Source organism: Rhodamnia argentea, chromosome 3 (genome assembly GCF_020921035.1).
Source record: "Rhodamnia argentea isolate NSW1041297 chromosome 3, ASM2092103v1, whole genome shotgun sequence".
Classification (NCBI taxonomy): Eukaryota; Viridiplantae; Streptophyta; class Magnoliopsida; order Myrtales; family Myrtaceae; genus Rhodamnia; species Rhodamnia argentea.
This window is the reverse complement of record NC_063152.1, coordinates 6,222,236-6,237,351: the sequence shown is the minus strand read 5'-3', so window position 1 is coordinate 6,237,351 and position 15,116 is coordinate 6,222,236. Positions and strand designations below refer to the sequence as shown.

The 15,116-nt window shown below is 42.5% G+C and overlaps 1 pseudogene; it reads left to right on the top strand.

Annotated features, from left to right (window-relative positions):
- The first annotated feature begins 2,739 nt into the window (after window positions 1-2,739).
- The window catches only part of LOC115727200, a 37,948-nt pseudogene continuing 25,571 nt past the window's right edge, over window positions 2,740-15,116 (top strand).

Below are 15,116 nucleotides of genomic sequence, written 5' to 3'. Positions count from 1 at the left end.
TAGTAATTATACTATGTGACAACGCTTGCAGTCTTGTAGGGAATAGGATAAAAAAAGGGAATATACTGCCGGTTCCAGGACGTAGTCGAGAATCGTGCCCCGGTTGGGTCCAGGACCAAGTGGGCGGTTCTTAGTTCCACAAATTGGAAACAAGTCATTTTGGTCTAGTTGCTAATTTCAAGGTGAGAACCAACCTATCCTGGAATCGATCACCCCTACTTAAAACCCCAAATGACTTCTTTTAAGTCAATTTGAGCTTGACGGGGAATCTTAGAGATAATTAGAATATTTCCTTTCATCTCCATGTCTCTCATGATTTTGCATGTGATTACGTTGATTACATAGATTATAATTGATATCATAGTTATCTTGTTACCTTATATAGTCTTCTAATAAAGTTCATAAACAGGCTCATGTACTCTGCATTATGACACGTAGAGTAGTTTACATAAATAACTCAATTCTTCTCTCTACCGCATAATTCTTATCTCAAGCTCAACGGGACTTTAGATTGGTCCTGCGTTGGAATCTCTTTAGCCCTCTTATTTGCTACCCCATTATATATTTCCATGTCATAGTACTAGGCCAAAATTCTCGTTGCGAAAGGATGGTTTGTCATTGGCTGGTGCAAAAATAATTTTGGTATTGTACCTCATAAAAAATGCTAGGACATAAACATCCAGCGAAACAACATTGTCTTTGTGGATTTTGGAGTAGCTGGACCTAGGACCATGCAACCGGTTGTGTTCTACCTGAAAATCGGACCAACCGCCCGTGGAAACATGTGCAATTCGGGTTCCTGCGGAAACAGGTACAATTCTTGGTTTGAAATTTTGGAACAATACTGTGCAGATAGGTATTAGGTTGTAAGTATTGATCCCACCCACAGGAGAGCGAAAAAAAGTTATGGCTCTAAAGTGAATGTCATACGAAACTTTTGGCACTCTAGGTGTGTTTCTTCTTCCCTATTATTTGTCTTAGGTTTTTTAAAAAAATGAAAGAGAAAGAAAGAAACTGGTTCATGAGTAGACCCTAGAACTAGACCGAACAAATGGAGTCGATTTTAATACAGACATTGTAATTTTTTGATTACAAAATTTGAGAACCGATTCTAACATGGTGTAGGTCTTGGAACCAATCAGTCTTAGTCACACCTACTGCAAGTGTCAAGAGAGAAATTAATTCTTTCGATGTGCATGCCGTCATTGAAAGGAAAAACAAGTCCATCTTCAAAACTTAGGGTGTGATTGGTTCATCTTTCCCAAGGGGCTTTGGGCCTCTAAAGCCCTTTGGGGAAATGCTAAGGTGTTTGGCAAGACTTTTCAAGGGGCATTGAGCCAAATGCCAGCCTTAGAAAGGCTGAAAGCCCAATGCTGATAGGTAACAGCATTAGGCTTTTAGCATTTTCAGAATGCTAAAGGCCTCATTAGTAAAAATTAAATAATTACACATTTTGTCCTAAAAACTTACAAAAAATCCATCTTTACCCCTATTTTAAAATTGAAACCCTAATTGCTCATCTCCTCCTTTCAAGTAACTGCTCATCTTCTTCTTCTTATTCAAGTGAGGCTGGTGGAGGGCCGACAAAGGCTGGCGAGTGATGCGCGACCCCCGATGGCCTCAACGAACGGCCTTCGATGCCAAATCTAGCTCGGCAGTGGCCAGTGAATGGTTTTATTATTTTTTTAGGAAAAAAAAGAAATAAATAAATAAATTACATATAAAAAAGAAATATGCAGCCAAAAGCCCCTTGTAATTTTGTACTATATAACCTAAAGTTGCATTTCAAAGTATATTTTACTGAATACCATTTGCATTTCCCCAGAGCCGCTTTGGAAGATATTTGCATTTGCTCAAAGCCCATTTTCAAAGCCGAACCAAACGCACCCTTAATCTTCCATCGAACTTCCTTTTCTCGTGTGTCAATTCAATAGTGATTGGCTCGGTCTGACATATCTAAGTTAGCATTTCGTATTAGCGCAGTTAATTTGTTCAATATCATGCAATATATTCTCCCAAGCTCCCCTAACGATTGTGCTTTCAATTTTGAATTTTAATCACACAATGAACAATTTAATAAGTTTCACTAGAAGTCCTGAAATTATGGATGCGAGATCGATCAATAGTCTCTCGATTATGCAGTCTTCTAGTCCTTCTTTGTTATGGTCTCTCTTATATCCCCCAACAGGCAACAAATGACGCCATGGGAAAATGGGAATTCTTGAGCATCAAATTTGTTAAAGGGAATTATTATTTTCCGAAACCGTTATGTCTCCTAAGCACGCCTAATTATTGCACACCTGCATGCTGATATAGTGAGGTCTAGCCCACTTGCCCATTTATTCTGTTAAAAGGCTATAGTAGCCTTCTATTGGTCAAAAACCATTCCACATGACTGAACATGTAAGGGCAAATTATTCATGAAGTGACGCAGCATATGACACATACGTCATCTTGAATGTTTTGCTATCATCCTCTTTTTTAATAAGCGACTATTTATCGCGCACGTCATTTTCTAATTCAATTTTATAGATCGATCTAATTTCAACGCGTAGGAGAGTTTTAAATGTGACATTTTTTTTGTCACATTGTAGTCTGTTTACACTGAATGCCTGTTTCCTGCAACTATCTTCTTTCTGGATATAAACCCCCTCCTCTGTGGCCGCCAGCCATGTTTGAAAGAACATCAATTCGACAAAACTCCAAGCCTGATCCACATTTTCACATGTAATTCACTATATGGGTTCTGTTTCTTCAATGGAGATTCTTCACTCTCCTCTTCACTTCTTCATCTTCATCACCTTGTTTTCGACAGCAGCAGAGCTTGGCAAATCTGCTGACACAATAACTCTGTCTCGGCCGGTCAGCGATAATGAGACACTTGTTTTGGCAGGAGCAAAGTTCGAGCTCTGATTCTTCAGCCCTGGAAATTCGTCTAACCAGTATGTGGGGATATGGTTCTACAACATCCAGGTAAAGACCATCTTCTGGGTCGCGAATAGAGATGATCCAATCAACGGCTCTTCAGGGGTCCTGAAGATTGGGAGAGGAGGGAATCTAGCCATCGTCGATGGAACGGGACGGGCCGTTTGGTCCACGAACACAATGAGTGTGACTTCTAGTAACGTGGTTGCGCAGCTCCTGGACTCCGGGAATCTGGTCCTGACAGATGAAAGCAACAACGGTTCGGGGAATTTCCTGTGGCAAAGTTTCGATCATCCTTCCGACACGTTACTTGCGGGTATGAAGCTAGGATGGGACCTGAGGATTCGGTTGAATCAGTACCTCACATCCTGGAGGGATTCGGACAATCCTTCGACAGGAGACATAACATACGAGGTCGAACTCGAGGGACTGCCCAAGAAGGTCCTCTGCAGGAATGCTTCGGTAATTGTATGAAGCGGGCCTTGGAATGGTATCCAATTTAGTGGAGTGCCGATGAGCCCGAGTGCAATCCTCAATCCCCAGTTCATGACAACCGCTCAAGAAGTATACTTTGCCACTCAAGTCATCAACGAGTCCACCATCATGAGGGTCTTTCTTAGCCACTCTGGCACGATCCAATGCTGTGTCTGGAATGATAACACGCAGTGGACCATCATATATTAGCTGCCGAACGATTTCTGTGACGAGTATGCAAAATGAGGGCCTAATGCTGTGTGCACGATCGGTGACCCCCAGATATGCAGCTGCCTCACCGGGTACACCCCGAAATCCCCCCAGGATTGGGCGGTGCTAGTTTGGTCTGGCAGGTGCATTAAGAAGAAGTCCCTGAATTGTCCAAAAGGAGAAGGGTTCAAGAAGCTGAAGGGCGTGAAGGTTCCTGATATGTTGAGCTACTGGGTGAACACGAGCTTGAGCCTTGACGAATGTAGAGCCAAGTGCCTGAAAAATTGTACTTGCACCACATATGCCAATTCAGACGTTACCAGGAAGGGAAGAGGGTGTCTGCGTTGGTTTGGCGATCTTATTGACATAAGAAAGCTCACTGAATCAATAAGCAGTCAGAATGTTTTCATCCGGGTCATGGCATTGGACATAGGTACATTCGAAAGTCACTTTTGTTTTTTTCTCTATCTTGTTGTCTGCCAAGATGTTCATAAAATTTCTCTCACATTTTGGATCTTAGGCAATCATAAGAGGAAATTGCGGTTGGTGATGGCAGTAGTAGCCGCATTGCTCTCTCTATCCATTCTGCTGCTACTTTGTTTCTGGAGGAGGAGAGTGAAAGAACGTCTAGGTAAAATGTCTTTCTTCAATTCAGAAGTGCAACTGTTCAGTTTCCTCGAGGCATTTTCAAACATTGTATATGTCATCAGGCATCATTCTTGGTCAACTTGTCAGAGTACTAGAATCAGTCTTCGTTGGTATTTTTGGAACCATAAATGTGACGGTTAGACGAGGACTAAAAAGATTTCGAGTTGCGAAAGTCTCTTCCTTACACAAGCCTTCAACTATTTTTGGCAGGGAAAAAATCAGAGGTGCAACCTGGGAGTGAAGAAAACTTAGAGCTGCCTATACTAGACTTTGAGGACATTACTAAAGCGACTAATAGCATTTTCGTATTTGAATAAAATCAGAGAGGGCGGTTTTGGTCCAGTCTATAAGGTAAGGATCTTTTCAGTGATATAGGTATAAAGAAAAGAAGATACGGATATATACTTACCGAAGTAGACATGGATATGAAATTTTGGCTTTTTTGTTTTGAGTGTTTGTCATAAACGACGAGCATTAATATCACAGGGTCTAATGTCTGATGGAGTAGAAATAGCTGTCGAGAGGCTGTCGCAGAAGTCAAGACAGGGTTGGGACGAGTTCAAGAATGAAGTCCTGTTGATTGTGAGACTTCAACACTGAAATCTTATCAAACTGTTGGGATGCTGTATTGCCGGAGAAGAAATGATGCTAGTATATGAATATATGCCGAATGGAAGCCTCAATTCGTTAATATTTGGTCTGTTCCTAGAACCTCAACTCAGTCTCAAAATGTAGTTGATAACTTCGAATTCTTCCTTTCAGATAGCAATGGTCCTGTTTTTAATTCAGTTTATGAGTTTTGACTGTGAATAACTTCCAATGGTTGATTTGGCCCCATAAAAACTTGCAGGCAATAGAGCAGGTAACTCTCTCGTTTGGAGGCGGCGTCTTGATATCATTGTGGGTGTTGCAAGGGGACTTCTATATTTACATCGCGACTCAAGATTGAGAATAATTCATCGGGATCTGAAAGCTAGTAATGTGTTGCTGGATAGTGAAATGAACCCAAAGATATCAGATTTTGGCATGGCTAGGGCTTTCGGAGGAGATAAATTCCTGGAAAAGACAAAACGTGTAGTCGGGACTTAGTAAGTGCCTTTCGAAGTTCTCGGTTCTCGGCATACTAAATGTTTTCCATATTCTGATGCATTTGTTTAGCGGCAACTATCTAGTAATTGACTATGTATGTACGCATCGAATGGAATGTAGTGGATACATGCCTCCGGAGTATGCAATAGACGGAATTTTCTCGACTAAATCGGATGTTTTTAGCTTTGGAGTCCTAGTCCTGGAAATAATAAGTGGCAGGAGGAACAGAAAATTTCATCATCATGATCACAATCTCAACCTTCGTGGACATGTAAGCTTATATTCCAAGTTTCTACTTTATTTTCCGACACTGTCCAAATAGAATTGCTTTGAACTCTGCAACTTTCAGGCATGGAATGTCATGCCCCGATTCTCGAGCACGCAGCATCCCTACCAAATCGCCTCAGGCCGCAGTGGATAACGTCCCAAGTACACTATCGACCCAAAATTTTACAACACTAATGTGGAAATATATGAACTCCCAATCAGACAAAACAACTGGGATAGTAACAAGGAACATCCATAACAGTCAAATACCAAAATACAATTGTCGATACCATATCAAAAGTAGATGGTAATTAATTCTATAGAGCTACTGTCATATACAACCCCATTCTTTGGGGCGGCTCTCTAAGACCATCAAAAAGGGACTAAAGGCCAGGCAGGGTTAACATCACTTCTATTCCCAAAAGAAGCTACATCACCATGGCCTTTAGCCTCAACTCCAAAAAAGGACCCTATACTCCATCATTTCGAACCTGAAAAAAAGTTAACCACGATGGGGCGAGATAATTGTCAGTGAGTCAACGCCTAAGCCTGGCTAAGGCGTTGATTCATCCAAAATGTCCCGTCCATCAACCATATATTGCAAAGCAATCAATCTCAATTACAGACAACTTACTAGCCAGGAGACCACACGTAATGCGACATGAACAGATTATAACAATCATATCAGTCTAACTCAATTATCAAGGCACTCAATCATTTACGATGCATCATGTCATCATTCAGACATTGGACACCACACGAAGTCCATTCGTTATTGACGATGATTGGCGCAATTAGCGCGTTCAACCCACACAATCGGCGAGGCTCACACTACGCTTAGCGGTGTCATCCGGCAAAACCAGGCATCGTCCCATATCCTCTCGGCGACGGCAACTACAAGCGGTGACCGCACCAACCACGGTGAGTAGGCATTCCAATAAGGAGCATCGGTCCTTCACAAGATACGATCGGCATCCGACAATCCATGAACCCCATACCAGTAGAACATGGAGAGTCGTGCAATTGACAAGTCGTGTGGCTTCGTGCCCTAGGCACGATACGAGCTCGTCAGGCTTTGCATCATCGTCCCATCATATGACCATTCAATCCATCCAACAATCATTCCATTTTTATTTTCAAGTATAGCCACATGCTCATGTAGCCATGATCAAGGTTCGGCCTTCGGCCATATTTATGCTAAATCATGTATTCGATGCCAAACATGACCATATGAACACTCAACTCGTCTTCTCAACTTTACAAGTAATACGAGATAATTAATCCCCAATCAAGCATCCAATCTATCAAGAGTCAATCAACTCACTCAATCAAACAATCAATATAGACAATCGACTCAAACGTGTTGACTAATTTAAGCGTGGACATTCATTTGAGTCATACACATTTAAGCTCAATTCCAAGGTAATCACTAATAGCTTATTCAATTAGTCAATCGTTCATATGCTCGTTCTAGCTTATCGCTTGCTCGCGATTGAACAAAAGCAACCATTCAATCAATCAATCCAATGCAATTATCCATAGAATCCTAGCTAATCAAACTAACTTAATCAATTAGGGCCATTGAACCTAAATCAAGTTTCTAACCTAAACCGGCCCTAATCGAACTACCTAAACACCTAATAATCTAATTAAACTAATCTGAAACATAATTAACGACTTAACCAAGGATTAGAGGTCAACTCACCGTCAATTGGGCGAGGCGAGTACAACGGTGGTCCTTGAAAATCCTCGGGCAAGAACGTCGGACTTGGCTCGGACACTTGGCTCACGGGCTAAATTTCTTGGACAAATGGCCTAAATTCTTGGCTCGCGATCTAGGCTCATAGGCGCAATTTCTTGGCCAACTTGGCCCATGGGCCAGGGTCACGGGCCCAGGCTCTCTGCCCACTTTACAGGACACGGCCCAGGTCAGATTAGGCCACGGCCCAGCTCACAGGCTCACGGACAGGCCCGAACAGGGCACGGCCAGAATAGAGCAGGCGGAAAACAGGGCACGTCGGGGCTGAGGCGGCTGTTTTCGTGGCTGAGGGTGTTCAAACAGATGCTGGGATGGCTGGACTTCGACCAGGGAGGGCTGTGGTGGTCGGAGGTGGTCCGGACAGCGACGGCAAGGCGGAACAGTCTGGTTTTTCCAAAACCGGGCAGATTGAGCAGTACAGACGGCGACGTGTACAGTTTCAATTTCGGGGACTGATCTGGGGGCTTTCTTTAGCTGGCAATATCTCAGAGAGGTAGAGGAAGGTGTGTACAAAATTTGGGGTGGTTTCGGGTCCGTTTGCTATGCGAACGAAGCTTTGTTTCTCCAAGTCAAACTCTGAAAACTGCACTGTACAGCAGCAGGGAAGGGGCGGTTTTGGGCTGTTCTGCAAAGTTTCGGGACTTCAGGCGGCTATACGATGGTGCAGGGTGGTCGAGGATAGGCTGGAGGATGCTGTGGTGGTCGGAGATGGGCAGAGGAAGGCGGTGGAGTGGTGAACAGCAGCTGGAAACAGAACCGGGCGAAACCGGGGCTAAAACAGAGCAGACTGGAAGTAGCAGCTGTTTCCACTCCTCTGACGGTTCTGTGGCAGCTTCCAGCAGTCGAAGGTGGCGGCTGGAGGTCAAAGGAAGACTGAGGTGGTTGGAGGAAGTGGTGATGGCAGCTGAGATGGCCGTACGAAGACAAAACAGCGGCGGACACAGCAGGGCAGAGCAGGGGCTGTTGCGGGACTTCCGGCTTCTCGCGGCTGTTCTGAGCTCAACAGTGGCCAGCGGTGGACGTGTGGTGGACTGGGGTGGTGGTGACTAGGTGGTCAAGCAGTGGCAGTGATGAGGGTGGGAGTAGTGTGGTGGTTTTTGCATGAAAACAGGAAAAGGGAAGAAGAAGTGCAGAGTCGGTTGAAGGGGGAAAGTGGCGTGGGGGAAAAGGAGAAGGAGAAGAGAGAGAGAAGAGTGTAGAGTTTTGACTTGAGGGTGGCTTAGGTGATAAGGTGGGTCCCACTCCATTAATCATTTTGTCTTGACCTTCATAAAACCCTAGGGGCAAAATTGTCATTTCAAAATTTGACAGAGGGTAATTTGGTCATTTTGCAACCAAGGATAATTGGAGCATCTGGAAATCCGACGGAGGGTAATTTACTCCAATCTCGGGTCAATTTGGTCAAAATGAGGCTTGGGCGCTAGAATTGCCATTTCTAAAGCGAGACGACCAAACGATCGAACCCTAAACTAATTCGATCGACAAATCGAGAATTTTCCAATTTCCGGCACTAAATCCTAATAAATTCAATTCTAAGCAACAAACTGGAATTCACAATCTTTCCATAACTGAATTCTACTACTAAATGGAAGTCAAATTTCCAAAGCGTCACAACTCTTCCCACCTTAGGAAATTTGGTCCCCGAAATTTAACTATAGTTACAATTCTTCAAAAAGATCGGGATAAGTATTCCTCATAGCTTCCTCATTTTCCCACGTAGGTCCTTCAGCTCCATGATGTTGCCAAATCACTTTTACTAACGGAATTGTCTTATTCCGGAGCACATGCTCTTTCTGATCCACGACCTTGATTGGGCGCTCCACATATGACGCTCTCTCGTCCAACTCAATCTCTTCGTAACTCAGCACATGAGCGGGGTCGGGTTCATACTTCCTCAACATCGAGACGTGAAACACGTTATGAACTTGAGCAAGTCTCGGCGGTAACACAAGATGATATGCCATATTCCCAATTCGTTCCAAAATCTTGAATGGTCCAACATATCTTGGACTTAACTTGCCTTTCTTGCCAAAACGAGACATTCCTCTCATTGGTGACACTTTCAAGAACACATGGTCGCCTACATGAAACTCCAAAGGTCTACGTCTTCTATCGGCATAGTTTTTCGACGACTTTGTGCTGTCTTCAGCCTATCTCTAATGAGCTTGACGGCCTCCATTGACTGTTGCACTAGTTCGGGGCTTGTAATTTTTCTTTCGCCCACTTCGTCCCAACACAATGGTGTTCTACAAACACTACCGTATAATGCCTCAAATGGTGTCATTTGAATACTCAGCTAGTACTATTGTTGTAGGCAAATTCAACTAGATGTAATTGTTCCTCCCAATTACCTTGAAAGTCTAGGACGCAAGCTCGTAGCATATCCTCGAGCGTCCGAATTGTCCTTTCAGACTGACCATCCATCTGCGGATGATATGCCGTACTGAATTGCAGTTTCGTTCCCAAAGCAGACTTTTCCAAAACGTTGTAGTGAACTTGGGATCACGATCCGAAGTGATCGTCACTGGAACTCCATGCAGTCTCACGATATGCCTCACATATAGGCCTGCATATCTATCTAAGGCAAAATCTTTTCTAATAGGAATAAAATGAGTTGACTTTGTCAATTTGTCAACTATAACCCAGATTGAATCATGACCTCTCTGACTTCTTGGTAATCTCATGACAAAGTCTATCGTAATGTGCTCCCATTTCCACTTTGAAATTTCTAATGGCTGCAGCAAACCTCCAGGTTTATAGTGTTGTGCCTTGACTTGTTGGCAAGTCAAACACTTAACCAGATGTTTGGCTATATCTGCTTTCATTCCATTCCACTAATAGTGTTGTTTCAGGTTCTGGTACATCTTTGTACTACCAGGATGGATACTATAGTTACTACGGTGTGCTTCCGATAGGATATCCTCCTTTAATCTTTCGTCGTCAAGTACAACCAAACGTCCACGAAACTTAAGTATTCCATCCTCGGTTACTTGAAAGTCTACCCTTTGTTTAGTTGAGTCCTCCCGAAGGATCTTTTGAATGGTGGGATCTATCAACTGCAAGGTCTTAATCCTTGCCTGTACTTCAAGTTCGATCCTTAGGGTAGCTACAAGACTCAATAGACGACTTATTTCCAACTTGAAATCGGAGTCCCTAACTTCCTCTAACAAACGCCATTCATGGACTTGTAATTGAGCAATCGCTGATTTTCTACTCAAGGCATCAGCGACCTTATTCACCTTATCGGGATGGTATAGAATCTTGCAGTCATAATCCTTAAGCAACTCTATCCATCGACGTTGTCTCATGTTCAACTCCTTTGTGAAAACAAGTACTTCAAACTTTGGTGGTCAGTGTATACCTGAAATTTTTCTCTAATTAAATAGTGCCTCCAAATCTTTAAAGCAAACACGACCGTAGCTAATTCTAGATCATGTGTAGGATAATTCAACTCGTGAGGTCTCAACTAACGAGAGACATATGCGACTACTCTTCCATGCTGCATCAAAACGCAGCCTAAACCTTAAAGCGAAGCATTGCTATAGATCTCAAATCCTCAAGGATTAGACGGAATAGTCAAAACAGGAGCCGTAGTTAGTTTATGTTTGAGATCTTGAAAACTACGCTCACACTTATCAGTCCATTCGAATTTCACGTCCTTTTTCAGTAGTCGTGTTAAAGGCAAAGCTATAGCTAAGAATCTTTCTACGAAACGTCTATAGTAGCTTGCCATACCCAAGAAGCTTCTAACCTCAGTCGCCATCGTAGGTCTCGGCCAATTCATCATTGCCTCAATCTAAGATGGATCTACGGTAACACCTTCACCAGAAATCACGTGGCCTAAAAATGCCACACGAGTTAATCAAAACTCGCATTTACTAAACTTGGCATACAATTGATGCACCCTAAGAGTGTCTAAAACAGTCCTCAAATGCTGTTCATGATTCTCATGACTCCACGAGTATACCAAAATGTCATCTATGAATACAATCACGAAACGATCCAAGAATTCCTTGAATACCCTATTCATCAAGTCCATAAAAGCAGCAGGAGCATTCATCAACCCAAATGGCATTATCGTGAACTCATAATGTCCATAGCGCGTTCTAAACGCTGTTTTCGGTATATCCTCCTTCCTAATCCTCAATTGGTGATATCCTGTCCTAAGGTCGATTTTGGAGAATACCGAGACTCCTTGCAACCGATCGAACGGATCATCGATCCTTGGCAAAGGGTATTTATTCTTGATCGTCACTTGATTCAATTGTCTATAATCGATGCACAAGCGCAACGATCCATCCTTCTTTTTCACAAATAGCACGGGTGCTCCCCAAGGCAACTCACTAGAACGGATAAACCCTTTATCTAACAATTCCTGCATTTGAACTTTCAGTTCCTTCAATTCAAACAACGACATTCTATATGGCGCCTTAGAGATTGGCTCCGTCCCTGGAGCTAATTCTATCACGAATTCTATTCCCTTTCCGGTGGTAAACCAGGTAATTCCTTAGGGAAGACATCCGAAAATTCTCGCACAATAGGGATATCTTCTATCATGCCCCGAACCCAGCAGTACGCAAACATCCCACCAGGCCGTTTGACTTTCTTTAGTCTCCCAGGATCCCTCGGCCATCAAACTAAAGCTTAATGTAAAAGAAATACACATGCGGAAGCGAATGCAAAACTCCTTTCATTATAAACAAAGATGACTTAGGATGAAGGATGGTACCTCTCTTAGTATTCACCAAACTGGCTGCATAGTCAAAGTAGACAATACAAAATTATCAATTTCTTAAGGCTACGAAAGGTTACATCCGAATAGAGCTTAATATCTAAGTCCTCCCAAAGATGGCTTCCGATGTCACTCCATGGCGATCACATGGTCCATTACTTGAGACCTGAAAATGTTAATCCCACGATGGGGTGAGAATAAATCTCGATAAGCAAATCCCTAATCCTAGGTTAAGGCACTAGTGCCTCCGGACACATCCTAGGTGAGCAATTCTCAATAGATTCTCACTCAGCCAGTGGATCACACAAATAAGTTCCAGATCACACAAATAAGTTCCAGAAATAAACTTCATTCTTTCATCCAACTCACTACGCCTTTACTAAGGCCACGCTACTCAAAAGCCCACGTTTAACGCATTAGGCTACAATACGTATGGACAGACCCACGTAATAACGCCTCAGGCCATTATACTAGTCCGGACTCGTGTAATAACGCCTCGGGTCAATATAATTACTCTCAATGCATGCGTAATAATGCCTCGGGCCATATAGTATTCCAGACACGCGTAATAACGCCTCGGGTCGATCTAACTCACGTTTAACGCCTTAGGATGAATACAAAACCCCGCATAATAACGCCTCGGGATATAATATAGTCTCTTATACATATTGACCCCGCGTAATAACGCATTAGGGTATAACTTCCACAAGAGTATAATATGGTCTTATATACACAATATCCCCACGTATTAACGCCTCAAGGTACAACTTCCTCAATCACATTTGATTCTTCTTAGAAAAGACCACATAATAATAATATTCTCTCAAACGCTCGATTGATACCACACGTTCATAATATATCTTTCGATCAATCAGTCTAAACCATACGATTTTGCTAAACTTCTTGAATAGCAGATCGGGACCATTATCGGGAGCACACGATTGCACTATTCTCGCCGATCGCTCGATTGGGACCACCCGATCTTTCTAATTATTCCCATCCACTCAATCGAGACCACTCGATTTATTCACAATAAGGCTATAGGCCAATATGAACCACACAATTAATTTATACTAATGCCACAATTAATTTACGCCACATGGTCAATTTGTGCTAACGTGACAATTAATAAATGCCGTACGATTAAAAAATTATGCTAACATGTAATTAATACGCACCACAATTAATTCATGTTAACGTAGCAATTTATCGGGCCCGTACGATGACATCATCATAAAGTAGCATTTAATCTATACCACACGATTAATGTATCATGAAGTAACAATTAATCATGGCCACACGATTCAATCGGCATAAAGTAACTTTTAATCTACGCCACACGATCACACATCATAAAGCAACTACCAATCTTGGCCACACAAATTTCAATCATGAAGAACTCATCAATCAAGACCACATAATCTCTCTCTCTCTTCTATTTTTGGCCAAGGAAATTCAAGAGCCAAAACTAACAAGTTTTCATCCAAAACTACTCAAATCCTCATCCTTTAGCATCCTAACTACCTAATCAAGGTTTAGAAACTTGCTTACCTTGATTTCTAGCTAAATCCTTTGGTGAAAAAGCTGGAAAAACCGATGCAAGGAGGCTCTCTCTCAAACCGGGTCAGATTCGGCCTCTTCCGGACCTTTGTCCCTTCAAACAGACCTACGGGAAAAACCACCCAGCCAAATTGAGCTTATAATATGTCCTTGGAAAGCTAAGACAATAAGCTTTCAAATGCCGGTGGTTTTACCTCAAGGCCACGTCGGACGAAGAAGTTATGGCTGGAACAGTGGGGTTGTCGGAACAGGGCAGCGGGCTGGGCGAAAATTAGAGAAGTGCAATGAGAGAAAGTGGTATCCAAAATGAAGAAGATGAAGATGATAGGATAGAGTAAGATATTTTGGCAAGATATTATGGGGAATTAATGGTATTGAATTTGAGGAGACAAAGTCTTGTGGGCCCCACTAATAATTCACTCAATTTGCTCTTGACATTGCAAGAAGGGCAACTTGGTAATTTCCTCACTTTGACTAGTCAAAATCTTCAGCCACTAGGGGGTATTTGATCGAAATGCCCCTTGACCAAATGGCTAGATGGGTATTTTTTCAAGGGTAAATAGGTAATTTCCCATTTTCGATACATATTTCATTTTTCCGAACCTTTTAGGGTGAACCGCGAAGAAATTATATTCCGGATGAGGCAATGTTCAAAATTTAATTATTGCAACCCCCGAAAGTCCGATGTCTAATTTCAAAGTCTAATTTGCAATCAATCTCAATCAATTGGAAATTTCAGCGTATCTCAAACTAACGGGCGGCTTTTAGGAGTTACGCGTATCGACCCGTGATTAATATCACGTTTAAGAATTACTCGAGCCATGGCGACTTTGGTTGTCATGTAATTGTGAGGGTCAATCACTAGTCCCGATGGACACGATCATTAGAAAATGATTCAGGGACGTTCAAAACCTATACATGATCAAACGGAGTCACCCGTGATCCAATCGTAGGGTATTACCCAAATCATTCCTTAACCATTCTAGGATCGGACTCTAATGGTCCAAAGTATTCCCTCAACAATTCTTATGGCCAATAGTCAATCCAGGATCAAGTTTTTAGGTTCACGTACTTGATTTTCCTAGCTAGCCATTCCCCATTGGTTAGTCTTCTCAAGAATGATCAAATCTGAGTGAGATTTAGTTGAGATACATCTATGAGATATTTCATTCATTCATAGCTTTGAAAGTGGGTCGGAATTCAAGATGTCACATCTTCCAACTTGGGTTCCTCAGCAATGACATCAACAACAGACGCCAAATAGCCTTGGAAACCACTTTCCAACGGATGAGTCGCCTCAAGCGACGAAATCACTCCAATCGAGGTTCCACCTTGGTTACCCATAAACTCAAAACTAGCCTTACCTCGATGGATGAACTAAATTATCTTATGATAGCAATCCATTGTAGCCCTTTGCTTTGTTAGCTAGTCCATTCCAACAATCAAGTCAAA